This window comes from Chiloscyllium plagiosum, chromosome 14 (assembly GCF_004010195.1).
Source record: "Chiloscyllium plagiosum isolate BGI_BamShark_2017 chromosome 14, ASM401019v2, whole genome shotgun sequence".
Classification (NCBI taxonomy): Eukaryota; Metazoa; Chordata; class Chondrichthyes; order Orectolobiformes; family Hemiscylliidae; genus Chiloscyllium; species Chiloscyllium plagiosum.
This window is the reverse complement of record NC_057723.1, coordinates 75,049,654-75,055,436: the sequence shown is the minus strand read 5'-3', so window position 1 is coordinate 75,055,436 and position 5,783 is coordinate 75,049,654.

Here is a 5,783-nt window from a genome sequence, read left to right as displayed (position 1 = left end):
AATAATGCATCGGGGTGGGGGAGGTGGCAGGGAAGTGTGGAGTGGATTAACTGCCACATCTTTTCACATTTGTGACCTCGGTTCAAGTCCGAGATGGGGATATATGGCTATCTCTTTACATGCCAAGCTGAGAATGTGTCGTAAGATATTGAGATAGAAATCTAAACTAATACTAGCATGGTGAAAAGTATGTCAATAGGAGACTGTAGAAGAGGTACAAGCTGAATAAATGCTTTTAACTAAATGCTGAAACTATTTCAAATAAAATGCTGGAGTTGAATGCAAATGTAGCAGGAATAGGGGGAGATGGGGGGAAGGAGACTCAAAGATACTCTGGAAACAGTTCAGTGCAAGAGAGAGAATTCAATATGCGTGGATAGAATTGATTTGGATTTCAAGTAAAATGAAGCCATCACTCTGGAGCTAAAAATAAGAGCAAAGGATTGGAGGAATTCACAACGAAGATAAACGAATGGATCTTGGAATAATGCCTCAGCTGGCTCAGCATAAAACCCATTTCTAACCTTTCAGATGTTAAGCTGCATCTGCGTTGGAAATTCTTTGCTAATCTTCAAGAAGCTCACCACAAAGATCTCCAGCTACAGGCTGACAGGAGGATCGGACTCGACAATTCAAAAGTAATATGACGTCGGGCATTAGTCAATCATAATACAGTAGAAGTTGAGATAATTTATAAAATACAGCTGCAGGAACTTGGACTGGATTAGGGGATTTCCAAGAAAGTGAACTTCAACAGCATAAAAATTTCATTGAAGGAAATTAACTGGGATGGGTTGCAAAATGAAGGGTTCAGTTAAGGGAAGTCAGAAACCTTTTAGAATAAGTATGTACCAAAGGACAGTAAACGTGTGCTACGTAAGCAATATCCAAAAATAATGAATATGGATTTGTTTTCTCTTTATTCTTGTATGGGATACAGCAATTACTGCTTCTCTCTAGTTGCCATTGATCTGATTGGCTTTGTAGATCATTTCAGAATGTAGTTAAGAGTCAATCCATCGGTATGGGTTTGAAGTCACAATTAGGTGAGAGCAGGTTATAAGCAGCAGATTTACTTGGCTAAAACACATTAGGAAACCAGATGGGTTTTTATGATACTTGTTAGATGGTTGCTCTAAGACTAACTTCTGATTCCAGAATTTTATTGAATGTAAGTGTTACTTGCCCTTTATCAGCTAAACAGGAATGCTGTCCAGGTCTTACTGCATGTAAACATAGCCTAATACAGAATCAAATGAGCTGAGAATGAAACTGCCCACTTCTGATTTTATGATGAAGGAAGAGATTAATATCATATGTGAAAATGTTTAGCCCTAGGATACTACCCTGAGGAAGATGTGTAGATATGGGTGGGTACTGAGATGACTGGCCTCCAACAATGTGTCAGGTTCAGTCCAGTCGGTGGAGAATTCACCCCTTCGTCCAGTGCTCCAACCTCATTTTCATTGACATTAATTCTACTGGGGCTTTTTCATGCTATGCTTGGTCCAAATCTGCCTAAAAGGGATCTAAGAGGCAACTATTTCACATTGAGGGTGGTGCGTGTATGGAATGAGTGGCAAGTGCAGGTGTAGACAAGTGGGACTAGATTAGGGTGGGATATCTGGTCGGCATGGACGAGCTGGACTGAAGGGTTTGTGTCCATGCTGTACATCTCTATGACTCTATTATCTGGAGCTTCCAGGTGTGATGCCCAAGCAAGTGTCTTTTTCTCAATGCCCCCCTATCAGAGCAAGAGGTGCAGGAGGCTGTGAAGCAGCTTCAGAGTGGAAAGACGCCTGGTTCTGATGGACTTGCCAGCACATTTTGCCAGGGTGGTGCGTGTATGGAATGAGCTGCCAGAGGAAGTGGTAGAGGCTGGTACGTGGGTATATGAATAGGAAGGGTTTATCGGGATATGGGCCAAATGCTGGCAAATGGGACTAGATCAATTTAGGATATGTGGATGGCAAAAGCGAGGTGAACTAAAGGCTCTGTTTCCATTGCTGTTTATATTTATGACAGTTATCATCACCTCACATTTTTTGATTCAATTGTGTTGTCCATGTTTAGGCCAAGGGGTCTGAAGCCTGAATGGTCTTTGGATAATCCAAACTGAGTGCTGGATAGCAGCTTATTGTTCAGTAAATGCTATTTGATAGCACAATTCATGATTGCTTCCCACCCCTTTGAGAGGAGACAGATCAATGTCAATGCTGAATTTGTACCTTTTTTTGGAGGATGGGGGGTGGTGCAGATGGTCAGGATATCTGGGAAGGTTGCCACATTGTTAGTTTTGTAGCTGTACTGAAGCAACAGAGCGAGGAGTGGGCAAATTCTGGGGCTTGCCTTTAACACAATAGCTGGGATATTGTTGAGACCTCTAGCCTTTACTGAATCTAGTCCATTCAGTTATCAGTTTGTGGCATGAATGTTAATCTGTTCAGGATCTGAGGAGATCTCAGACAATGAGGGTGGCTCAGTGGTTAGCACTACTGCCTCAAAGTGACTGGGACCTGGGTTTGATTCCACCCTCGGGTGACTGCTTGTGTGGAGTTTGCACGTTCACTCTGTCTGTGTGACTACCCTCAGGGTGCTCCGGTTTCCTCCCACAGTCCAAAGATGTGCAGGTTAGGGTAGATTGGCCATGCTAAATTGCCAAAAGTGTGCAGTCAAGGTGGATTAGCCATGGGAAATGCAGGGTTACAGGGATGAGGTGGGAAGCTCTTCGGAGGGGCGGTGTGTGGACTCGATGGGCTGAATGGCTTGTTTCCACATTTTAGGAATTCTCTGAATGGGTCCATCATCCTTCAGACTTGTCTTTGACATTATGTACCGGACTACAGCAACCTGAGGATGGGATATTCATCCAGCTACAAACAAACTCTACCACCAGAGATTTTTTCCCTTCTCAACCCTGTCTGCTTTCTGTAAAGACCATTCCCTCTGCGACTCTCTTGTCTGGTCCACACCACCTCACAACGAACCCACTCTCCCCTACCGGCATGTACCTTTGCCACCGCAGGAGTTACAAAACCTGTGCCATACCTCCCCTCTCACCTCCGTCCAAGGCCCCAAAGGAGACTTCCATATCCATCAAAGTTTCACCTGCACTTCCACACATGTCATTTACTGGATCGGTCACTCCCGATGTGGTCTCCTCTACACTGGGGAGACAGGATGCCTACTTGCAGAGCTCTTCAGAGAACATCTCTGGGACAATAGCACCAACTAACCCCACTGCAATGTGGCCGAACATTTCAACTCCCCCTCCCACTCCACTAAGGACATGCAGGTCCTAGGCCTCCTCATCGCCACATCCTAACCACCTGACGCCTGGAGGAAGAACGCCTCATCTTCAGCCTTGGGACCCTCCAACTCCACAGCATCAATGTGAACTTCACCAGTTTCCTCATTTCCCCTCCCCAGCCTTATCCCAGTTCCAACCGTCCAACACGGCACCACCCTCATGACCTGCCCCATCTGTCCATCTTCCTTCCCACCTATCCGCCCCACCCTCCCCTCTGATCTATCACCATCAACCCCACATCCATCCAACTATCACCCTCTCAGCTACTTCCCCCCAGCCCCACCCCCTTCCCATTTATCTCTCCACCTTCCCCCCTCCCCTTGGCTCATCATTCCTGATGAAACGATCTTGCCTGAAACATTGATTCTCCTGCTCCTTGGATGGTGCCTGACCTGTTGTGCTTTTCCAGCACCACACTCTCGACTATTCATCGAGATTAGTTGTCCTAACTAATTGTCCTGGATTAATTGCCCTCTGCCATTCTACTTAAAATACATTTCACTTGGGTTGCTGGGAGGAACATAGCAGCTCACTATCTCCATTGTATTGAAATCAGTGAGGAAGAGGGGTACAATCTGGGGAAGTGCCAAAAACTGGATTGGATGGCAAAGTGTCACATCAATTATTTTTGAGAAAGAACATATAGTGAATCAGATTGGGGTAAACATTGAGCCTCACCAATGTTGGATGAAAAAAATAGAAACTACTAGGGATACATTGAAACCCAATTAACTAGAGGACACAGTCCTAATGATTAACAGTCATTATGGGGAATTAATGATTTGGAGATGCCGGTGTTGGACTGGGGTGGACAAAGTTAAAAATCACACAACACCAGGTTATAGTCCAACAGGTTTAATTGGAAGCACTAGCTTTCAGAGCACTGTCACCTGATGAAAGAGTGGCACTCTGAAAGCTAGTGCTTCCAAATAAACCTGTTGGATTATAACCTGGTGTTGTGTGATTTTTAAAATATGAATTAAGGCAAATTGTATTAGTAAATGTTCTGGAACAACAAAGTTAAAACCAGAAGGCAAAATAAAAAGTCACCAGGAGAAAAAAATACAGGAGATTTAACGTTTCAGGAAATAAATAATTGGATATCAAAAATAATGTTTATAGTGGAAACTTTAAAAAGTATATCTGATTTGGGCTTCTAATGCTGGCTTTCTTGCTTCCAAACTGAATGAGCGACAATCGGGCAGATTCCCAGCGAATGAAGCGGGTTTTACTGCTCACCAATTTCCCGTCCGATCGCTGCATCGATTCTGAGTTCAGTAAGAGTGTGATCGCTGGAGAGTGGATTGTGGGCACGGTAAACAATCCATCTCCCCCCCTCTAGCGGGGAGGAAATCTCGTGGTGAATTCAGACAAGTGGACAAGGGAGGGTCACTGAAGCTTTGGAGGAACTGGCTACCCGGTGAGAGAGAGAGATACGGGGTGTAACTACAGCTGAGAAACCCCACACCACATCGACCAGGAGCAATCACCAACAAGGGCCATTTGATTTACCCTGGATTATATTCCAAAGGCGATTCGATTATTCCCATTCAAGACCTGAATACTGACACATGACACGTGTAAATCTTCCTGCTGGTCGGAATTGTATTGAACAGAGCTACTAAAACTAAACCCGAAAGAACGGCGGATGCTGGAAATCAGAAACCAAAACAGATTTTGCTGGAAAATCTCAGCAGGTCTGGCTGCATCTGTGGAGCGACCCGTCCTCAGAACTGAGTTCTAAGGGTCACTGGACCCGAAACGTTAACTCCGAGTTCTCCCCAGAGACTCTGCGAGGGCTGCTGTGCTTTTCCAGCATTTTCTATGTTTGTGTGTGACTCGCTAAGGCTGAACTGTCCTTTCACCTCTGGGTTCGTCCTTTCTGGAGCGTTCTCGGTTTGGGGTTCGGCCACATTAGTAGATTAACAGGGGTACAGATTTGGGCAGACAGATTGTAGCTACAATGTCTCTTCGCTCTGATACAGAAAGAGTTGGACCCTCCTCTCTGTCCCAACTCCACCATAGTCTGTGGGTGTATACAGGCGGGCGGGTGCTTCACCTGAGAGCCCATGTCCATCCTTACATGTGAATCACTAACTCCCCAATATTATTCGCCTGCCTCTATCACAGAGATCCTCCTGTCAGCTTTTTCCAACGCCGCTGCCACATACAAGTTATCCTGGTGGGCTTCACAAATAAAAACCCCAAAACACCCCAAGTGCTATCAGCTCTCCCATTCCTCTCCATACTGGGAAATCTTCCCGAACCAGGTCTTTCCCGAAGTAATGAAGGCAAACCCGCCCTGTACACAGCACTTTAGGTCTGCACCAGTCTTGAAGACCAAAAACCCAGTTCCCACTTTTTGTATTTCTGAAATTCTCGCGTAATAATGAAAGCTGTCTCATCAGTGATTGGGGGGGATGGGGAATGGGGGAGAGGATTGGGGGCATGGGGGAAGGCGGTATGGGGAGAG